Source organism: Anguilla rostrata, chromosome 6 (genome assembly GCF_018555375.3).
Source record: "Anguilla rostrata isolate EN2019 chromosome 6, ASM1855537v3, whole genome shotgun sequence".
Classification (NCBI taxonomy): Eukaryota; Metazoa; Chordata; class Actinopteri; order Anguilliformes; family Anguillidae; genus Anguilla; species Anguilla rostrata.
This window is the reverse complement of record NC_057938.1, coordinates 20,568,458-20,593,043: the sequence shown is the minus strand read 5'-3', so window position 1 is coordinate 20,593,043 and position 24,586 is coordinate 20,568,458. Positions and strand designations below refer to the sequence as shown.

Sequence of the window (24,586 nt, the reverse complement as noted above, 5' to 3'; positions counted from 1 at the left end):
CCTTTCTTCAAGGAGACGAAACCTTATCAGAACGCTTTTGTAAATCAAGTCAGCGTTCTACAACAGATGTTGTCTTAATCATGTGGGGCTTTGTTTCCTGTAGACGCCACTGTGTTTCTTAGCGTCAGGGCAGGAAGGTTTCTAAATTAAGGTGTAGTGATGAACAGACAGCCAGCCCCCCCCACCCCCCCATTAGAGTATAGTTGATTTTGATTGGAAAGCTAATGGAATCCAATCACCAAACAGCTCTGTGACAAAAATGGCACCGTAAAGCCATTTATATAAAATCTGATTTAAGGGATGTAGCGAAATGTGACTTTAACAGAACGGTGGTAAAGGTGAAGTGCTCTCTTTGCCTTTGTTCTTAGAGCGCGGTTATTTTTGGGGTGAATACTGAATTGGTTTTAAGGGGAAGAGAGCAGGCTGCTGCTTTAATCTACGCTACTGAATGCATAAATAATCCACTGTTTCGATGCCATCTGGACTGAATCACACTGTGCTCTAGAGAAGATTCTGGACAATGTCTGTATTTCAGAAAAAGAACATACATCCATACATACGTAGAGAATACACTTGTATGAATTACAAATGCACTGACTGGATAGAAACCATTTCAGAAATCGCAAGCTGCACCGAGGCCGCTGCCAAATTCATAAATGGCACCTCAGGGTGTTCACCTTATAATTTCACCTATCGCTAACCAAATATGCTCAAATATGTCTCACCCAGCTTATAGCAACCTGTATTTTGTCTTTCAGGAGACTTCCAGGTAGCTAGCCAATCAAAGGGTATCAAAGGAGCACCGAAAGAGAACGATTCGTCAATGAGGCAACTATAACAACAGTGTTTCCTCTACCAGTAAACAAAAAAAGCACGCCGCTACAGTAAGCAGGAGCACCGCTAGTCAATACGTATCCTTAATATGCTAGGACGCTCACTGCTATGAGGCATTTATAAGTACAGCCACCAGTTTGTCTCCCTTTGTTTTCTCATGTTGCACTTCAGTCCTCCACCAGCTAGAGGTCACAACAGCCTCTTTGTCAAGCCCCCTCTCAGACAATTATCCCATTTGCACTACCTCAATAATCTAACTTGATAATCTAATTGCCACTAAATAAGCACAGATGATGATTGAGTGATGTTCACAAGAAACACACACGTCATAGGCCTATTCAGTTTGATTACTTACTACCGTGGACATGCTACAGTATTTTTAAATGTTGTACAGGAGCATGATGGGATTTTGTTAGAATCAGTTATATAACATTTAACTTGCACATAAAAGTCTAAAAAATAAATTCACAAATCAACTATAAATTCATGATTCACCACGATTCAATCACAGTCTTCAGTCCAGACTAAGTAGAATCAGGCGTCTTAGTGATGGAGTAAAACAAAAACCTGCAGCCACACCAGCTCTTTTCAGACAGGACTGGACATCGCTTTATATGGAAGCATTTTTCTTTTTATTGCAGTGATACTCAACCCTGGTCCTGGAGAGCTACAGAGTCTGCTGGTTTTTGTTTTTTCATAAGATCAGCAATCAATTTCGACCCAAAAAGCTGGGTCAGTCAAAAAAGACTGTTGATGAACTGTTTTAACTGATCAGTTTCTGTGCTACTCAAGTGCTGAGTAACAATGAAAGCCAGCAGACCCTGCAGCTCTCCATGACCAGGAGCGAGGACCACTGGCTCAAAGACTTGCTTTTTGTAACATTTAAACTTCCATCAATGTGCACGTATCTTCCTGACCCTCCTTATAGATTATACTAGCTAAATTAAACTAGCCAGCTAGGTAGCTTATCTGATTTTAATTGCTGATTTGATGGCAATACTTAACTATGGGGATAATTGAAGAGAAGATGACATAAAATTATAAAATGTGTTTGGTATTTGTTGTCTGATATAAAGAGAAAAAAGACTAAGTAAATAAATAATGAACAAGTCAACTGTATTGATTATTAGACCTTTGGAGATTGAGAATGGAAGGTTTTCATGGTTAGAAAACCAATGGTTATGTGCAATATGAGGTCTCTTAAACTCAAAATTTGGCTCCCAGACCACCATTCCAGGGAAAAAAAAAACCAGGGAAACACTGAACAGTAACACTTTTGTTATTTGTGTTTACCTTAAACTGCACAAACTAAAATAGTAAAAAGCCCTTGAATTTATAATGCACTGCCACAAACACTTTTGTGATTCAATAAATGAGAAAGGAGGACAGTTACATAACACAATACACTTACGTAATAATTGTTCTTTTTGAAACGAAAAACTGCGTTTGGACACAATGTTTTCTCATCACGTCATTGACCCAAATGTTTTTATACGGCGACATTAATTCCACGTTTACTCAGGGCCAGGCCATGTTCACTCACAGACCCACCCAATATGCAATTCATACTGCCTCACTCTACCGTGTGGACCAGTTCCACAACAGAAAAACCTCAAAAAAGGAAACATGCCATTTTCTGTGTAAAACAAAAAATGATACCTAGAGAAAAGTGAACAAGCCTTACAGACAATGGACCTCTTGGTACGAGAGGTGCTCGTTGTGACAAAATGAATTAACGCGAATGTAAGAGCCAACTTTTCTAATGTGGGCTTTTAGCAAACCACACCTCACAAAATGGATTTTAAATAAGAGGTACTCAACCGAAAATGAATGGCACCGGAGACGGACCCTTTGATACGGTGCTGACAGAGAGAAAATTCATTTCGGAGCGCTATCAATACAGCCTGAAAGTCTCCCTGTCCGTGCTCCAATTAAGCCTTCATTCGATTTCAGAAGCAGTCAAAAAAAAAAAAAAAAAAAAAAAAAAAAACCCCCACTGAGAAGTTTGTCACATCTATAATAGCATGTTTATAGATCTCGCATGTTGCAAAAATCAAAGTGCCTGGTACCCCCCCGGTCCAAACCCTGTCATTTTCTCTTGTCAGCAGAAGGGGAGGCAAAAGCAAGCCCGGTACCGTGTGTCTGTTAATGGCGGTGTTTGCATTTTACAGGCAATTAACCGCCACACGGGGGCCTTATCCCAAAACGACCCCGCCGGTAGCGTAGGACAATCAATTCTCACACGGTTTCCTATTGACAAACTGCTGGATTTTTAATGGCTCCTGCTTGACAAACGCAGCACATGCTACATGCAAACAATGCTCTTTATGTGGCGCGTGGCAACAACACAGAATGCAGCATCACCTTAATGAACGCACAAATAATTTTCTAATTATACGGACACGTTTTTGTTTGCACGTCTAACCCGCGATCTGCTCGAGCGCACAAAAAAAAGATATAAAGACCATCCATGAAATAGCCAAGTACTTGCATACAAGCACACTAACAATTAACCTGCACTGTACACTAGACATTTTTGGAGCTTTAATGCGTGCGCCGTTAAAATGAGATTTTACAGGAAGTGAATGGGTATTGATCATGGGAGAGAGTGCTCAGGTAAGATTAGACTAATAATCACTGTTTGATTTATGCCTCAGTAGACATTAGCTCCGGAAGACCTATACACACTCTCTGTTTTCACCTTGCTTTGCTCAAGATGTCTCTCAGTTTTTTGGAGTGTACGGCAGTAGCAGTGCCAGGTTTTAAATATTTATGAGTCTGGAATTTCTTTTTTTTTTGAGTGGGCCCATTTAATACAATTTAGAAAAAAACACCATTAATTAATTGCCATGATTGAATGTTAAAACAGAATGCAGCATATAATGGATTTTATGTCAGTTTGGCTTCAGAATCAGCCAGTAGGGGCTCGTGGGGTCTGGAGGAAAAGAGGCAAGCTTTGTTTCTCTCAGTGTTTTAGTATAGATTCTGGCCAGGTATGTGCCTAACCCAGCGCTTCCCTGTTTTACTGCTACCCTGAGGTACACGGACCCCAAAATTATATAACTGTTTTTTAAAGGGCCAAAGCTGCCCCACACACTGAAATCCAATAAGAGCACATTATCTCCAATTCAGCTGCCACACAGTCACCATTTGAGGCCAGGCTCAGTCAGCTGGCCAAATAACATAATGCAAAACAGATGCTGGCGTATGTTGTATGCGACTGTTCATCGAGCTAGGCTACTGCTGCCACACGAAAGTAAACCTGACACAAAGTATGCTACCGACCGGCCTTGGATTATCTATTGTCACAGAAGAAATCAGCTGAAAGACCGAACCAGTAAATAATCATTATTGTGACTCACCCTTTACTTGTAGAAGAAATAGTCCCTCGAGTTATTAAAACTGAACCGGCATTACAACGTCAACTATACCTTCGACTGGGCTGGCAGTTTAGCTGTCTAACTTTAGTTACCTACCTCACAGTACTAGCTATCATTGAAGCTTGCAGCAAGGCTGCCTGCTAGCCAACTAGCCACCAAATCTTATATCCACCTAGCTATCTATAGGAGACAGGCCAATGTTACACGCCTACCCGCTTCTGATTTAAAAATCATTAAAAAATGTGTGCACTGCGAGAGTTAAACCCTTTTGTCTATGAGCAACGATATAGCATAATGGTATTCCAAACCATGGAGTGCATTATAGTGAACCAGTGTTTTCACAGTAAATAAAAAACTCAAAAGAGCCAAGATGTTTAATGAATGATACAATATGTAGCCTAACATGCACTAGTAATTTTAAATGTTTTAACACAAATTTTAAAAGGTAGCAGGTGTCTTAATGAGTGAAAGATTGGACATCTTCCAACTTAAATTGTGATCTCTTCTTTTAATTTGTGCTGCTGTGCTACTTTCCAAAAAAAGCTTTGTGAAATTCAAGTGAGGCTAATGGCAGCCAAAGTGCAAGGACAAACCCTACTGTATACACACACCTACAAACACGCGCACACACACACACACACACACACACTACCACAGAGACAGCCCATAAGGTGCAATACATCTCTAATATCTGTCTCACTTATTAATCCTCTGAATGACACAATTATGCAATGTCAGTGTAGGGCAGAGGTAACCAAACCCGTTCCTGGAGATCTATCATCCTGCAGGTTTTCCCTCCAACCCTAATGAAGCACACCTCATTCACATGCTAGAGATCTTGTTGAGCTGCTAATTAGTAGAGTCAGGTGTGCCAAATTAGGGTTGAAATGAAAATGTACAGAAAGGGATATCTCCAGGAACAGGGATGGTTACCACAGGTGTAAGGGATGTCATTTTGACAGAACGAGGAACTTCCACACAAAACCAGAAGGGTCCCATGAAGGCGCGAGGGCTTGTAAATATGTCACTGAGCAGAGTCTTCGATTGGTAGTCTGCGATTGGTCCCTCGAGGTGAGGGCCGGCCAATGAGAAAGACACCCCACAACCCCCAGGCTGCGTGAGCGTGCACCGCGGTCCCTGCCTTTATGTGTCGTGGGGCCTGGGCGGTGTGTACGCAGGGTGCTGCGTGAACCATGGCCGTGGGAGGCTTTGTTCTCCTCTCATGACTCGCGAGGCACGTCCCCTCTGTTCCCACATCTGAGCCGCGCTCAGCAGGTGACCGCAAAATAGCCCTCCTGTGCGTGTCTGCGAAATGCTAAGCTAGTACTAGCACAATCGAGCCGGCTTAAAATAGATGAAGCGGTCGCTGGGCGGCTCGTCCTACTGAGGTGCTCTTCTGATGCGTGGGTGGGCTCCTCGGCCTGGTTTTGAATCATCGAGTTTCGAATCGCCGGCCGGTGACAACGGCGACCGGCAAATCGATGTCCGTGATAATCGTGTGACCTCATCTGCTGGACCGTGCAGTGAAAAGAGGCAGTGGCTGACGACAGGCGATAAGGTTCCTTGATTAGATAATCAGGCGATTTATTATTGGGATATAACAAAACCACGCAACCACACCATCCCTTTTCAGGTAAGGTTGGACATCCCTGGTTTAGACACTTAAACACTTGCGCTAACAAGCTCGTCAATTAGTACTTAATTGTATAATTAGTTGTGTTCTTTTGACTGCATCTGCTCAATGCTACGCCTACTGGGTCAGCGCAAATGAAACTGCTCGCCACAAACCTGCCACAAAACGAAAGCTTTATACACAAGGCGAAAAGCACTCTGACAAGGAAATACAAACACAGTATACATCAACCAAGCCTTGAGAAAGATTAGTTGCAAAGAATTGCAAATGCCCGTAGAGGACTATCAAACATAACCGATGCCCTGGAAGGAATCAGCAGACCACAGCACGGCTATAGATTTGATGTCATCAGAAATTAGCCGTTACAGATTTTGGTAAGCAGTGAGCTGAAGGTTAAAAACTGTGTGTGACAAACGGGGGTGGCGACTGGATGGGCTGTAATGATGCCTCGCTGGCTAACGCTCTGACAGAGCGATCAATAATAAATTTGTTTTAATCCCCAGCAGTCAGAGCCCATCAGGGAAGAACAGGTCCCCCTTGTTAGCAGGCTGATGTTTGGCCCTCAGAATGACATCAGAGATTTGACCTTTTACCCTTCTCACACACAAGCAAAATACATACATTTTCACATTTGCATGTGAACACTGAAGCTTTCTTTGCATGCATATATGCAAGTATATGAAGTATATAATGTACATAAAAACTGTTCTTTTGTGGGGTTTTTTGGTTGTTTTTTTTTTTACTGAAGGTTTTATATGTTATATGTATTGTATTGCTACATACTGACACTGTGTTGGCTGCCAGCTTGGTCAGGTCTCTCTTGAGAAAGAAATTCCAGATCTTAATGAGACAATTTGGTTAAATAAAAGTAAATAAATAATAAACAAAATTCCTGATTTTGCAGATGTGGCAAATAGTCACTTCAGCAAATGTGAAATCAGCAAAATAGCAGGGATTTTAAGATTAGACTTTTTGAATATTCTAAAATATATGGTACTCTATAGTGTTAGCATGTGTTTTGATTGGGCTATTTCTGCCTATTCAGTCTTGACATAGCTGTCAACGAGAAAAGGAAGCATGGCTTCTAACAAACCATTTGGAATTTACAAGCATTTTTTGTGAGAGGCCGGGCCTACTACAAGTTCACTGGCCCATGGTCGCCAGGTTTATTGAGGTTTATTTATTTAAGTCTTGGTTCAGACATTAGGGCCTTTACGGACATTTATGCCTAAATTAATAAAAATTGGTCAAACCATATAGGGGGGAAACATTTCGCAGTTTTTCACATCACATTTCAAAATGGTGGAAAATCTAATATGGACTATATCTTTTCTGTGAGGCAAATGTATGACAAGCTAGCACCAAAGTTACCAAAGCTACTGAGACCATAGCTACTGCTGTTTATCACCAGTCACAAGTAGTGACTACTCCTGGCTTTCATGATCTGTATGTCTCAATTTAACCTCAACTTCTCAAAAGTGTTCTAAAACAAACTCACATACTGCACTTTATTTTAGACCCAATGAAAATCATACAAAAACCAGAACAATGCTCATGCAGTATATAGCTAAGCATTCTAGTTTTCCTGATTTGGAACTTTGGCATGATCTTCTGTAAAGATTTTGGATATGACTGCCACATTAAATATCGCATACATGCTTTCAATGAAAAATATACGTAGAGATATAAAAACATGGTACATCTCCACTGGCCTGCTTACACTGGATAATATTTCCTTGGAGAATCGACTTTTAAGATTTGAATTGTTTACCTACAAGGCATTACATGCCCTGGAAATATCTCTTACCACATCTCATCTACCAAAACAGATGTTTCAACAGGGAATTTGCTTGTTTCATGCTATGTTTCAAAACAGATATGTTGAGCAATATAGGTCCAATATTAGAGATAAAATAATAATGTATTAATTTAATTATACCTCTGTCCACTATTCTTATTTAATTTTGGAAAAGACTTACCACAGTATTAACTCTGAGGTTTCCACAACAAAGGTTTTACAAGAGTACTGTCCCAGAGTCTGAGCACCTACAAAGACCAAAGAGAGAGAGAGAGAGAGAGGGAGAAACATTATTCGCAATGACTGTGTTCAGACAACAGAAAGTTTAAAACTAGGAAGATTCACAATACTGTTGTTGAAATACTGTTGCTGTCAAAGAGGGACCGGGATGTATTTAGAGCAATAACATTACCAAATAGCGTTTTTATAACTTTAACGTGTCACCTGCTTGAATGTTGTAATGCTGAGACAAAACCATTTAATGTAAAATGAAATGCAACGTGCTACGATGTGCTGTGTTTCCAAACATTAAACTAGAAAGTCAGATTCCAGGTGTGTAGCTGTAATACATAAGACAATCAATAACACAATATTACAAGTTTTTACATGCCACTGAATCCAAACGATTCAGTGAGTAACTAAAGGTGGTGACATGTTGAAATTGACATTTTACATCGCTGGTCTTTCATTCCAAACGGAAGCAGCTGTTGATCACTTGCGGCCCCAACCGGCCGGTTAGGAGGAGTGAGGAGTTAGAACTCAATGTATTTCAATGGACAATCATAGAAATTAATTCAAATAAAATACTTGTCGTTGACCAATTTGCAAAATATTTGAGAATTCAGGTCCTTGGCCTGCTGCCAGCATGCACAACAAGTATTAGGCTGATCGGCCCAGTAGTATGCGAGATTAGCTGCGGACAGATACACAAACACACGCACACACACACGCGACCAAACGCATAATCCCCTCCAGGCTCTCGCCTGGCGGAGGTTAAAAAAACTGCAAATACTAAATCCAAAGGTCTCTCTTTCCTGCAATGAGACCTGTGTTAGCTGAAAGGACAGACAGACAAAGATAGACAATTAATATTATGCCCTGCTACATCTTCTCAGAGACCATTAAATTGTTTTCTATGAAATCACCCTTCCAGTAAGGAATTGACGGTATCGACAATCGAAAAGCACTTTACAATGGCAACCACATAAACCAATATTTAAGATGGAAAACAGCAAGAGAGAAGTCTTTTGGCAAGAGGCTATTTTGTCAGAATAACGCACTGTATCCAAAACGAAGGACATGAAATACAATCAATTCAGCCAATACGCTGTGCTCATCATCATATGCTCAAAACATAAGTGAACTCGTTGAATGTCATCCCAGGGGTGCAGCTAGCCTCAGTGGTCTCTTGTTTTGTGTGGTATGTAAATCGGCTCTCTGATGATATCCTGGGACCTCTGCCACTTTCTTTCACAAACGCTGTCTCTCCTACCAATCTGAAAAGGCTTTTGTGAGACTGCACCTGCTGAGTGGATATCATCGCTAGTATCCGTTTTGGACAGAATTAAACACATCGACTCAGATTTCTATGTAGTGATTTGTTTTCTTCCACCTTATCTTGGAAGTTGCTGGCCCGGATGTCCGGAGCACTTGGAAATTCTTTCCTGACCAAAATCTCGCATCTGCGTGGATGAGAAATGAGGTCTCTACCTTGCCAACACTAGTTTTTGACTGTAAAGTGGAGTATACTACACCCTGTGCCCTATACCCATATTATAACCCACAACATCTGTGTGCACAGTGTAAAGTTATTCCCTTGGACAACGTTGCAATATTTACTTACAAAATAGGACTGGGAGCATTACCAAAACACTAATTCTAAATTTAAAAATTGATTAACTATATACACACTATATAACGAAATGTATCTGGACACCCCTTGGTCTGGGGCTGTTTTTCATGGTTTGGGCTAAGTTGGTTCCAGTGAAGGGAAATCTTCATGCTACAGCATACAGTGACATTCTAGATGATTCTATGCTTCTGAAACAGTTTGGGGAAAACCCTTTCTTGTTTCAACATGACAATGCCCCTGAGCACACAGTGAGGTCCATATAGAAATTGTTTTGTCGAGAATGGTGTGGAAGAACTTGATCCCTTTGGGATCAATTGGAAAGCCAACCTAATCGCCCAATCAGTGCCCAACCTCACTAATGCTCTTCTGGCTGAATGGAGGCAGCAATGCTCCAAAATCTAGTATAAAGCCATCCTAGAAAAGTGGAGGTTGTTATAGCAGCAAAAGGTGGACCAAATCCATATTAATGGCCATTATTCTGAATGAGATGTTGGATGTCAGGTGTCCACGTACTTTTGGCCATGTAGTGTACGTGTATGCGTGTCTGTGTGTGTTTGTGTGTGTGTGTATGCGAGAGTAAAGGAGCGAGCAGAGATAAGAATCTGTACCCAAAAGAAAGAAAACAGGAAGTAGACGCAACTTAAACTGGAAGTTGTGTACACGAAAGAAGGCACCAGGTTTCTACCCCTTTGAAAATTAGCACTGTTTTAAAAGGACAAACTTATGGTTTAACATACCCATAAGTAGCATAACAGATCATTGCGTTTTAAAGCTGTATTATATAAACAACACTATCTTAAATGACCTAAATGATTACTCATCATATACAACTGCATTTTATTTCTGGTAGCCATCAAATAGTCATAGACATAGCAGTATATCTAAGATGGAAGATTTTTGCAGTGTGTGTGTGTGTCTCTGCAGCAGACCCACCCCTTTAGCCCCCAGCTACTACAGAACCACAGAGACACAAACCACACTGCCCACACATAATGCTACCTTCCGGAATTCCCAATAACAAAAAAACAGTACACACTGTGGGGTCAGTCAGTGTCAACAATAATGTAGCCTATGTGCACCGAATACAGAAACTGAAAGCTATAGGCTAAACCCAGCTCAGCTCAAATTGTTTCTATTTTTATTTTATATTCTGTAGTAACATGGGATTTCCATAATTTACCACAAATAAACAGAGAAAACCTTCAAAATGTCATATTCTGGGAGAAAAGAAATTGTACACAATATCTGTGCATTTTCGAAAATGGCATTCAGGTTTAGATACACCCTGAATACACACAAACACGTACACACACACACACACGCACACGCACTTCTCACTTACGCTTAGCTAAAGGTTCCTATAAATAGCCCAAACCACTTTCTACAACTTAATGTGTGACTGTGAAGGAATGAAAGCATTCCCTGCTGTGCTAAAAAAACTCTGGTGGTGTGCTAGTGGCACAGATAGATAGATACCTGCTGTTTTGCCATTAAAGTGGAGTTTCGCTGCTTCACCGCCACAAGAGAGTATGTTCCTTTCCATTGATCACTGCCTCTTATAGATGCGCTGTCATCGCAGAAGCGCATCACAGGCTCACAAACAGGCGGCGCATTAAATATGCATACCCACCATAAAGGCCTTATTAAAATTCCTTCACATTAATCTTCATAGAAAATGGATCACAAACATTAACAAGTGGCGTAGCTGCATAGCGTGCCCAAATTACTTAGCTTGTCTCACTGTGAAACCAACTACAAATGAGTGATCTGTGTCTTCAAAATGAATGAAGTTTGTCTGTCTCTGACCGTCTTAAATGTGCACAGCACATTGTACATAGGCGGGTTAATTGTGACTCAGCCCTGCTTCTCAACCTACCCCTATGGACTCTCAATTCCATTGCATTACTCAATCCCAATTAAAGAGCGATTGGTTAGAAATACAATAGATGTGTCTTGTATTCAGTTTGGTCACACTGAATGCACCCCCTTATGAGAAAGTGAAGTTCTGAGTAAAACACAATAAACCTATGCTTCCAAGATGTGGAATGTAATTCAATGTGCGATTAAAACAATCGTTTGATTAAGAAAATCATTGGCTGGATAAAGACAATGCATATAACAGAAATAGCACCATGTAGCCTAATTAATAATATGAATAAATATGTTTGGTAATTACTACTATTTATTATTAAACATGCATATCTCAGTACACATCTCTATCATATTATACTGTACAGCATAATTTATATGCTAAACATATTTTTATTACATTGCATTCTATATTTTCATTGAGACTGAAATTGAGAAGGCATTGCAAACCCATATTTTGTCTCTACTTAGAAAACGGCAATGACCAGGAATTTGTTTAACTAATAGACATGCCCAGTATTGCTGAAATTAGACCAAGGGCTACAGATGGAAATTATACCAGAGCCAATTTAGCCAGGAAGATCTGGCTGAGATACAATATCTTCAGAAGAGTCCTGGTCAAGATGGCAGCAAAGAAAATCTAAAAGTTTCACATTAAAAAAAAACAATTTTGCACTTTGATTATACAATGTGCCAGTCAAATAAAATAAAACCCTTTTCCCTAAAGTGGTCTTACTCTATTGTTTACTTGGAGAAACCATACAGAAAACAGGGCCTACAAAAAAAAGGAACTGCCCCCCCCTTCCCTCCACAAGTTTGAGTGAGGGGGGAGGGGTTAGTTTTACAACTGTCACAGCACCTGCTGCATCAGACTTCCTCTGACCTGACCACAAGGACAAAGTTGTCTTTGAAACCCAAGGCTGGTGATTCAGATGGAGTGACCTCCACCTTTTACCCACATTAAACCAATCGTCTGGACGTCAGAGAAAGGCCCAAACAAAGAACTTGACAGCTATTTGCATATGCAGTACAGGGTGGCGGTTACCGGTGACAAATTCACAAGGGTGCTGACAGTATCTTTTGCTCCATTCAAAGTCTGGAAGAAGAACATATTTCAATGATATTTGCCTTGCACTCACACAAATAAACAAATTAGCCTACACCCATTCATATTTGAAATCTGAACCTTGTATTTCTTCTGAAATATATACACATTGTGCAACTCTTTGTCATGAGAGTGGAACAAAATGTATATTATAACCCAATAATTAAAAAATAAGTAGTACACAGTAAAAGGATATGATATATGAAACGCAGCAATTTGCTTCCAACAACATGCAAAGCCCTCCTTCCTTGTGATATTTAACTTTGCAAAAATAATGCTTAAGTTTGAAGGATGACCTTATCGTGGCTTGCCTCAGGCTCCTTTTGAAGGCTTAAAATTGTAATAAGTAAGTACAAACAGTAAAATAGAGTAAATCCCACAAATATCCCCCAGTTTTGATGGTGTAAAAGAACATATAAACATACAAAACATAATACAAATCACATAGGCCTATATAATAACAAAAACAAATCATAGTGTTACAGGAAACATCATATTTGTGAACATTTACAGCAAGCTAACTGCGTAGCACATCAAAATAATTAAAATGAGTTAACTAACTTAGCCTACAGTTGGTAAATATACATTCAATATAGGCAGCTAGCAATAACTGGCCTATACATTAAGTTATTTTCCAGCTAATACACCTACCTCTAAAATAAGTATCATTGTAGATAGCTAACCAACAAGCAAAATGCTCTCTACCCAGCTATCTTTAGCTGTTTTTGAATTAAGCATGTTTGTTTTGAAATGTTAGCAGGCTGCTACAAGCTTGCTAGCTCACTATCCATTTCAACTGCAGTTTAGTGCACTTGCTAATTGTGTAAACAATTCAAGATTGTAGCGGGCAGTGGGTCATACAACTACAAATCCTGGCAATATTTGTGGATCATCTCAGATAGTCAATGTGCTTGGTACTAAGCTAGCTAGTGGGTATAATTGCTCTTTTCCATTGCACAAAACCGTACAGGAACCATCCATAACCAGAACTATAGGGAACTTTGATAGTTTGTGGAATGCATTTTTGCTTCTGTTTCTATTGACTATAAGTATTCAGGAGGAAGTGATGGGAAAAAAATAAACTTGTTTTACATAGCCTAACCTTTCCTTAATAAACGGTATTCTGTGAAATTCTCTCTCGACTGAATCGCTGTGTAAAATACGTTAAGTTACCATTTCAAAACATGAAGGCGAAAAAAAAGGCATTTGGCAACAGGCAGTCTAGGCAATATTCCATACATGGAGCATGGAAGGAGAGTGAAATCCAGCTCCAATGACTTAGCAGGGTTTTCAGAATAACTACGCTGTAGCATAGAATAGAGTGTTACAGTTTGTAGTCCTATTTGCATAGTCCTAATCGCATTTTTGAACCATGAGTGTCGGCAGATTTCCAATGCTTTTTTCCCATAGGGATTTAGTTTTCTTCAGGAAATACGTTCTGTGGTTTACGTATGTCTGTGGTTAACAAGAGTTTCACGTTGTGTTCTACGAGATAAATTACACCCATTAATATCACACCCGTGAATTTCGAAGCCGTTATCTGCTTTAAAAAAGTAAGTTGCTAACAAGTAGGCTAACTACATTGAAACTACAACAATGGTCGCATTCAGGCAACCGCCACTCAAGTTTCCATACTAGCCTGCCAGCAGATGACAACCGTTGTAGTTTCACTATAGCAACTTTTTACCTAACAGTAGTACAGTTAACTGCCAGCTTGGAATTCTAAAGCAGGTACATAATTCCACTCATGTTAATTAATTGGAGACTTTACAGAAATATACTGTATATGTAGTAAAAGGTATTGGGAGGTTTTTGGATGTGAAATTGATCTTAAAATCTGAAGGAGGGCTGAGGTCCCCAAAATCCGATATGTGCTTAACTTAATAAAGATAAGAGAATTGTAGTTGGCTCTACCTTCGGCAAGCCAACTAATTATTTTAAAAAGGACAAAACTTGCTCTTCAGTCAAGGCAGCCAATTTCAAAGAGCATTACTTTGACTCAAAAACTACAAGGTCATATTTCACAAACCCTGACCTTACCTCAGGTCGAAAACCAAGCTCAGACCAAATTTGTGAAATACGCAAACACTGCTCCGGTACAGACAGTGAACCCTTTCACCCTTCCCAGTACAGCAAAGATTTAAAAAGGTAAGCTGGCTCATGTCACCTTTAGGGGGGAAAAAAGCTGTTACAAAACACAAGGCATCCTCTTTCAGCGAGCCTGAGCCAGGGGGAGATGAGAGGAGCTGATATGCTGGAGAAGAAAGGCACAGAGGCTCAGCACTGGCACTGATGAAAGGTGACTGTCATGCAAGGAGAGAAAAAGGACGAGCGGTGGTTGCATAACCATTGTAAAGCCCCCCCGAGAGAGCAGGTCAGCTACCTAATGGCCAACACAACATCATGCCAAACATGGGTTCGCATTACATTCTCAATGATATCGAATTGCATGGAATGGCAGCTTCTCTTTCTCTATTTGACGTACAATGGGCCATATCTCAAAAACCAGATATGGCTCTGAAATGATTTGACCTGCCAAATTTTGCAGGTTTGCTAAAGGGCATCTAACTACTTTGCTTACATTGCGGATGGGTCTTAATAATTTATGGAACAAATACAGCCTTTTTTTTTTTTTTTTTAATTGCTAACTGTAGGCCTATATGACAGAATATGGCCATAAACATATTTCCTACACTGACTAAAACTTGCAAAATCTGTAATCTTTCCATTCCAGGTGATATAGAGATGATCTCAGGTTGAAACTAGAACTTGAGCAATCAGCTAAATGCATATGACAAGAACCCTGCTAATGAAATAGCCTTGAAGAAGACTACAGCCTCAGCATCAAACAGTGGCAGACGCAGGCTAGAGGTGGGTCCCCTTCACGCTAAAGCTAAGGCAGCCGTGACAGATAAGATAGCATTGGCTGCAGTGTGAATGGAGCTTTTGTGATTTATCGCTTCTGCCTGGGAGGTCACCTGGGCAGACAGAGTGTGTGACATTCACTTTTATTCAGAACCCACTGATCTGAGTCCAGTTTCCCTCTCTCTCTCTCTCTCTCTCTCTCTCGATATGATCATATGAAGATATGGTCACACACAAGTACACGCACACACACAGTTGGGTCTTGCTTCATTGCTAGCAGGATCAGTGACTGCATTCGTGCTAGCCTAAATCAAGCTGTGCTTAAATGACAATAGTTGACCTGCTTCCTTCACTGCCACTCAGTGTTACTAGACATATATCCGGAGGGCCAGAGGGACAGATGACTCACTCGAAATCAGCCAACAAACAAGTGAATCTGCAGCAGAGCAGCTGAATATTTTTTGCTCAATTACAAGAAAGTAATAATGACATTCAGGGAAGAGGATATTTTCAAGACAGTTGTGATTCGTCTCTGCTGTGTGTTTGGGTTTTTACACTTTAGCTAAAAGCTGGCATTCGTCTCTGTGACGCAGTCCCTTTAGACAAGATTCTGGGAAAAATTTAAATCATGCATGAATCCATCACTGCTTGCTAAAAAAAATCCATAATGACAGGTAATTACCATCTTGTACATTCTTTCAAGGGTTTTTTTTAACTCATGATTTTTTATCCTTCCATCTTATAATAACAAAAACCACAGCGGAAAAAATAAAATGATTCTTCCTTCATTATTACTCAAAGAAATAATCAACAAGGCCAAGGCTAAGACAATTAGAGGCTAATTACGAGGTGTTCTTCGGTGCAAAACATTAGAATGACACAGTTGCAGATAAATGTGGAGGAAGTGAAACATGAACTAACACACAACGCTAAGACCAAATGGAAGAGAGCAATATCATACCAGTACATTCCACACCAGTGCATTTCCAGGACATGGCATTTCGAGATAAAGCATGAGGGAAGCATTGGCACGGGGGAGGTTGTTCTTTACCAAAAAGACTGAGCAGGGGCGGAGCCAGCCTGTCATACATATGGGCGTGATGAAAACCCCGCCCCCCTCCCCTTGCCTCATGTGAAGCCCTACTCAAATATCCAAGGAGCATTGCTACGGTGTAACAGGCACGCTGTGATCACAAGTTTCATATGGAATTAATTCTGTAGGCCTGTCTATATCATGATCATATGACAATAGGTGACTGTTCCTTCTCATAATAAAATATAGGCTATTAGGTGCATTAGGCTACCAGCTGGTAACTAACTGCCTTTTTATTTCTACAGTACAGTAACAATACAATGGTGATCCCTCAATGAATGTTCCTCAAGAAACCGTGGGCTGACCTGTAGCTGATCCATGCACTTATTGTACGTTGCTTCGGATAAAAGCGTCTGACAAATACATGTAATGCAATGCAGACATACTGGCAATAACACACGTCCACGTAAATAAATTGTATACATTTAATATTCATCACAATAAGGCCAAAACAACGGGGAAATTATTTTTGAACAAATTGCAGCATAAACCCTGAACACATTGCATGAGTAGGCATATTTCGCTGGTATGAAGCTGCTACCCAGCACCAGTGCTTTAAAAGAGCTTACAACACTCCTAGGAGGCCTTGACAGTTTGGAGGAAAGGCTCTTCTTGTTGCACAGCACGGCACAAAGTCAGACCGCCTTGATTCAGTGGTTTGAGGGCTGAGAAGGCAGATTTCCTGAAACCTACCGACTACTATTTCTGAAAAACACTTCAAAATGTCGCTCCTACAAATTATGGCCGATTTGCACGAAATGTAGTAAACAATATGATTAGACTAAGCACCAGAAAATTAGTTTATGAAACCAAAAGTTGATAGGCCTATATCAAAAAAAACGATGAACAAACAAATGAAAACTTGCATTTGCTTGTGGCTTAGTTATGTAAATGCATAAGACTGATAACACACACACACACACACACACACACACACACACACACACACACAACAGGTTCTCACAGTGGCGGCACGGCCTTATTTAGCCAGCGGGGTGGTGCTAGAGAAATAATAACATTTAAAATTTCATCAAAAATCTACGTACACTAACAGAGGTCACAAACTTATTTTACTGGTGCACACTGTTAATAAGAACAAGTGATCCAAGGGAGTCAACCATCTTAGATTGGCCACTGTCTGGAATAATGAGGAAATTATTTGAAGTGCTACTCCTCTTACATCATTTGACCAATTTGTAACACTGCAATATCTTATTACCAAGCAGCATTAGCACTGTATCCATGTTTTTCATGGATAAACTGCTAATGCCCCCCTGAGAAATTCGGAAATTTTTAGGGCCTAGGCCTAAACTCCTTGGCTATTGTCCTCCATTTGGACTATGTAAAAGCTTTCACTTACCATGTGACCAAGTTTTCAGATGTTCACCAACAACCTCACAGGATCAAACTGTACCTTTCTTCAGTCTATGTGGAAAAGGAGAAGAAAAAGGTTACAATTTGGCAAAAATATGCCATGAGAATCAACACGAGCCAAACTAAAACAGACTGCCTTACAAGCCTGTTTTCTGAAAAGGAAAAATAGAACATCAAGCTGATACAAATGTGCAGTCTCTCTATCTTTCTCTCACAGACACACACACACATTTTTTTTTTCTTTAGTGCCTTCACAAAATGTTCTTGCGACTTTGTAAAACAAATGATGTCAACATACACTGCTCAATTCCCAGCAGCTCAAGGATGATGCAGTCGGTGACTTTCCGAGAGGATGCGACCGTAAACACTGACGCCCGTGTCACATCACTGCTCATGTGAGCTATAATGGTACCAACACCCTGTCTGCACAGCTCGGTCACAAGGCTGGCGTTTTATTAACCCTACGAGGGCCGCGCGGCCTTGTTATTCGCCTTGATGGCTTCCAGTTGGGCTTTGGTCTCAAGCCCAGATATTTACAGCATCTGGAAAGGGAACTTACAGTTTGGGTTCCCCCTCGAAACCTGCAAAGTGATTGGTTCAAGAATTATTCTTTTTTTTTTTTTTTGTTGGCCTGCACTGAGCTCTTTAATCAGCTCCCACCGAGGGGGTGCTTTATTTAATTTCATCTGAAAGGTTACAGCTGAGATCTGTTTTTCATTACGCGCAGGCAGGTCGGGGAGACCTTTGAGAGTGCAGGAAATGTGACAGACCATCGCTCTGCTTGTCTCGTTAGATCCTGTGTACCGGAGAGACGGATGGGTTCCGAACCCGGAAAAGGCACGTGCAAATTTAGCACAATCAGTGGAAGACCCCCTCTGACTGCCTCGCCCCACAGCTGGGAGACTAAAAAAAGATTGGCTGTGGAGGGGGGGGGGGGGGGGGGGGATGGGAGAGCAGCGCGCTAAGTCCTTCTCAAAACAGCACCTGTCACAGAGCATTTGCGTCGCGCACGTGCGTTTTCACACCAGCAGACACAACAGAGTCCGTCTTTAGCAGCGCGAGTCCCCGGGGCGGCCGAGTCAGAGCCAATCGCGGAGCCGCCAGCGAATCTCTGCCGTTGTCATGTGCAAGACGGCGGCTAACGGCTACGGCCCGTCTCGGTTCCATGGCCTGTTCTGTCAGTGTTCTTTGCCTCACAGTGAACAGCCAAGAATGGCAAATAAACTAAACAAACAAACAAACAAACAAATACATAAATAAACAAACAAACAAATAAACAAATAAATAAATAAATAAATAAATAAATAAATAAATAAATAAATAAATAAATAAATAAATAAATAAACAAATAAATAAATATCCAGGCTGATTCGCAAATTCGCTCGCAGGCTTTAAGCTGCGAGTTAATGCGGTGTGATTTCTGATAATGAGGCTGTGGATGAAATGTGCGAGTGCTAAGAGCAGCATGTGAACCAGATTTTCTCCCATCTCGGCAAAGAGCAAGTGGAGAGCGTCTCAATCAGTGTGGACTGTGCTTTTAACAAGCTGTTAAATTTTTCTTAATTACGCTTTTCATATTTTGAGGGGTTACTTACCCTCTTTACGGCTACATTATGTCAGCAATAGCTATGCGCGCTATAAATAATAAAAGCCCTAAGTTCACAGTGTGCGATATTGCAAATGATTAGCTACATAAAAGTGAGGGACATTTTTAACTGATTAGACTGCGGTGAATCAACAGGCTCCTAATTGGTCAGCGTGTGAACACATGGAGTTTCATGAAGAATTCAAAGTCAAAATTGATAATGAGTCAACCCTTCATTGTGTTAACAAATTATAATTTTCTAAGAAATTAGGAGCCAATTGATTCATCCCAGTCTTTAATTTGATCAATTAAAAAAAATTGCACTGCTCTTTACAGTACGTAGTCATTTGCAAACTAGCACAATGTGAATAATGGACATGTTATGCATATCTATTTCTGACATAATGCGACTTGAGAGGGCAAATGATCCCTCAAAATTTGAAAAGCGTAATTAAAGGGTAAGCACCACAACGGCATCCACCAAAATATCAGACCAATTCTTTTTTTCTTTAAAATTAATCTGAAATTATAGGTAGCACGGTGTCAAATTTGACAAATTTATCACTGCTGATGGAAACACCCAAAGTCTCGTCAGACAATGACTTCTGTGATGCACGACATCACAGGTGGAACACAAACAGCCCTGCTACCTATACCTTAAGGTTGAAAAGATGACCACAATGGACAGCATTTGCTTGAAAAATGACATAAATAGATAGCGCTGAAATATTTTATTCTGAATCAGAGGACATTATCAGTGAGTCAGATGACTCATATGAGAAGTCTGATACAAATTTCATCCCTGTGTGTCCAGTACAAACATAGGCTATTAGACAATACGGGCTGCATGCTAATAGTGTTAGCTCTATCAGTGGTTGCAGATGGACAGCACAAGCTTAGCTCCTACCGTAGCTCTGTGAAGTGAGGGAAATACATCTTCTGGCTTCTCTAAAGCCAAGTTATTTACACAATGCATCTTGCGTCTTCATGACAAGTCAAAATAACAATTTGAAGAACAACAAAGTTGTTTTAGGGGCAGCTACATTAGGAACAATAACTTAGGCTAATTAACAAATAACTACGTATGTGTCTCCTGGGCACATGTCAGACGAACAAATGGTTAATTTATAGTTCTGATTGCTTGTTAAAATTCTGGGCTTGCAATTGTGGTTGGAACAAAAACCAGGATACAGAGGAGGGCCAAAGGATCGAGTTTGAGAACCACTGGCCTACATCAACGTGCAAAAGGAAATCCTTACCAGAGAATCTTCCGTCTACCTGACTAATCTTGGTGGTTGAGCACCAATCTATTCTTCTTTAGAATAGCTAGGCTTATGCATAGCCGGCAACACTTTTTAGAATATCAATGTAAAAATTAATCTGTGTTACACATTACCTGATTTGCATCAATGTATTTGCATTCAACCGAATGCCTTGGTTTCAAGTCAAAGCAGGGACTGTTAAAACCACACCCCTGGATACTTGGAACAGTCAACTGCCCCTTCAAAAAGGGAGACTACTGAATCAGAGAGCCAGCAATCCCATAATACATAGCTTCATTGTGTTTACACACAAAGCACAGTTTGCACATTTTACCACCCTAACGGAAGCTCCTTCCAAAAAAAATAAAAATAAATAAAACGGGTAGGAGATTAAATTCTGAATATTGCGATTTCAAAACCCTGTTTCAGTCTAGAGGGCAAAATTCACCTTAAACAGCCCTATTGTAGTCAAGAACGGACAGTGACATAGGCCTTATAAAAATTATGCAAGCACAAGCTTCTTATCTTCTAGATCCTGCACTGTGACTCATGTTCCACCGAATCAAATTAAAAAACAGTGTAGTTACGCATGAGGTTTCACCTTAGCCAGTGTCCCCACAGTGGAAGCATGGCATGCACTGCGGCATTGCAAATGCTGACTAAGCAAATACAGTGAGGGTCTGTACTTAATAACTGCTCTCTTCCCCCATAACACCACACACACAGACACACACATTCACACACGCACACACTCACACACACTTAACAGCTTGTTCTAATGCCAAGAGGAACAGCAGTAAGGAGGAAAATAATCCAAAGAGTACTTTAATGTCTGGCTCCATTTTAAATTGACTGAAATCAGACTGCACTTTGCACATTTCACAACTGCAAGTGCAATGGTTCTCTGTTAACTTAAAGTGAAGCACCACACATAAAGTGGTTCTGAGCCTTCGAAGGTGTACCAGTTATATATTTAGTACAAAAACAAAAAACTAGAATGACGAGATTCAATTTCAAACACATGTAAATGAATAATCGTCGGGTAGTCTGGGTGTACTAATGGCAAGTCGTTCTCGATAAAAGCAACAGCTAAATACCTAAAATGTAAATGCAAAAATTTGTATAGCAGCTTTTTACATACAGCCTACCTTGTAAGCGAAAATAGGCTTTGCTCACAGACTAAGATATTTACAGAACAGGTTATTTGCAGGTGTGTGTTCCATGGTTTCCCCAAGGTATTAATAGCACAGAGTTCACAATCACCTCCGCAAACAGAGAAAAATCAATAGCACCTCAGACTCAGCAGGGCCGGTAAGAGCGCCAATATTGTGGCATTCGAGATTTTAAAATGTACTCTGCGAACATAAAACAATATTCCTTTTCCACTAAATCCAAGTTCTCTTCTAAGATGGACAATTTGCGTGCATTATGGAAGATGCATTTTAAATTTCCAGTATCATTCAGTAGCTTATCCCATGAATAACGACACTTATGCTGTGAGAGAGTCTTTTGAACAGTAAAGCAAAGTCTATTAGCTAGCTAGATTCCATAAAACTGAGTGTTCACCTGGTGTACTCGATATTGTCAGTTTTTATTGTATTATATAATTTCACTCACTCACTCATTAATTTTTATTCGCTAATAAAGCATGCTATGTCATTCGTATAAACAGCAGAAATGATAGCTGTAGTCTGCTGTTTCAGCATTTATTCCTTATAATGAAGGCCTAACACATCCCCGCAATTGTCACAATTATCATGGGAAACTTCTGAATATAGCCTAACATTTAGTGGAGGAAATTCAGTAATAATACTTTTATAGCATATTGTATTATTATTATTATTATTATTATTATTATTATTATTAATCTAAATCTGAATATTTTGCAAACTTCTAACATGAATCAAAAGATCAGGGATAAACCAAGTGCGTTCATACCTCAATGGTGTACACACAATGGGATTTCACATTGCCAAAACCTAAAATGATGAGTCATCATATCATTCCACACTGCATACTAATAAATATATATATATATATATATATATATCTATGCTTGCATGAATTATAGGCCACAATAAAAAAGAAAGTAATCAATGTTAATAAAAACGCAGAACTCACGCGACAGTGCTCAGCAGATGAGGCTTCTTCAATTAAGCTTAATGACACTTATCTCTGATATGTTTCTTCAACTCCGTTAACAGAATTAAGTCCATACATTTTGTAGAAACCGAACCTGAACAATGACATAACAAATACAGGTAGTAGGCCTGATATTTGTGGCTAGGTCCCTCTGGCAGGGGTCTGAGCCAAAAACCCAGCACACTATCACATCCTCAAGAGGCAGCAGCCATAAAGCTTGACTGAAAATCAAACCCAGCTTGAAAGCCCTGTTCTCTCAACAGCAATGGCAAAGCAGAATTAACAGAAGGGTGCTCCTAAATCTCTGAGCATAGCAGCCTCCGTGTGCCACCTGTTAAAATCCAGCATCAAATAGAGACATTTTTACAAATTCACAGACATTCATATCCTATTTGATTCCTTCAAAATTTATGAGCACTTGGGTCGCACTATTATAATGAGAAGGGCATGGCTAAGGGCAGACAGAGCTATCAAGTACAGATCACACAGGCAGATTTGGGTTACCCTTCACTTGCTCAGCTGGCTAGCATGTGACTAAGTTAACCAACAAAATAAACAAGACCTTTGTGCTCGCTATTTTTGTGTGTGTCTATATTCAGCAGGTTAACAATGCAATGGCAGTGTTTCAGCTAATGTGGCCAGCTGGCTAGGTCTGAAAATGCTGGGAGTAACATCAGCTCAGCAAATCTGATCGGATGACCAAAGCTGGGCAGGCACTCACAGCTAACTGTTTAACTGTTCATAGCTAGCTGTATAATTTAGCTGAATCTGACCAATTTTCCGGTAATTTCCGTTAGCCTATGTCTTAGCCAGCTTAGCAGGAAAAGCATAAGCTACATAATGTTTGTAGCTACCCAGCTAGCTATAGCGTACAGTTCAGCAATCGGTAATACATCTTCAAATATGTTGGAATAACCAAAAGCAAATAGCTAAATAGGAGAATTGGAACATATATAAAGGGATATAGGCCTACATGTGAATGGGGGTGAAAGTAAATAAATATAAAAATAAAGGAATAAATCTGTGATTTGTGAGAAAAATACTAAATATAACAGAAATGAATCATTTAAATACAAATAAATGTATAATGTAAACTATATATATATATATATATATATATATATATATATTTGCATTCATTTAATTATTTTTGTCATATGAATGTAGGCTAAGTGTATTCATATAAATATCTTTATTTGAGGCTGGATTTTACTATTTGAGAAGGTGGCGCACAGGGTCCCCTCACTGACAGCACATTTACCTTACATTATTAACACTGATTTTATATCTAAAGCTGTAGGGGCAGGTTTTTTATTTTTTTAAAAAGAAGCTAAATGCAGTTAACTGCACACCTTTTCCACAGATGGGATAATGCCATGCCCCCAAGCAACGTACCAGAAACTAATTCAGTACTCTGGCTGCTGTGCTTGACCTGACATGAATTTGAAGAACGAAAAAAGAGAAGGAAGAGAGATTACTTTGCAGCAGATATTTACATCAATCCAGCCACTACATGTAGGTAAAAGTGTCTTGTAGCTGGTAATGTGCTAGCATTGAACACATTTCTTTGTCTCACCAGTTTCTTTTCAGGGCAAAGAAAAAATAGACATTACAGCTTATTTAGAGGCCTGCTACACTTTCACCAAGAGGAATTTTTTACATTTTGTTTACTTAAAAATACCAAAATGTGTTCATTAAAGTTAAATGTGTTCAGCTAGCAGTATGCTATATTGTCCAATTGCGTTTGTGATGTCATTGTTTGAGGTAACATGCAGGTTTGATTGGCACAGCCAA

General features: G+C 39.9%; 1 protein-coding gene across 4 annotated transcripts in view; it reads right to left on the bottom strand.

The window, feature by feature from the left end:
* The window catches only part of LOC135256805 (F-box-like/WD repeat-containing protein TBL1XR1), a 72,184-nt gene that overhangs the window by 20,135 nt on the left and 27,463 nt on the right, over positions 1-24,586 (bottom strand). For 2 of the 4 annotated variants that reach the window (XM_064338954.1, XM_064338953.1), the window contains 2 exons: positions 17,790-17,854; positions 7,827-7,893 (listed from right to left, as the gene is read on the bottom strand). The gene's annotated coding sequence lies outside the window, so the exon portion shown is untranslated. The remainder of the gene's footprint in view (positions 1-7,826; positions 7,894-17,789; positions 17,855-24,586) is intronic. The other 2 variants (XM_064338956.1, XM_064338955.1) reach the window with 1 other exon arrangement.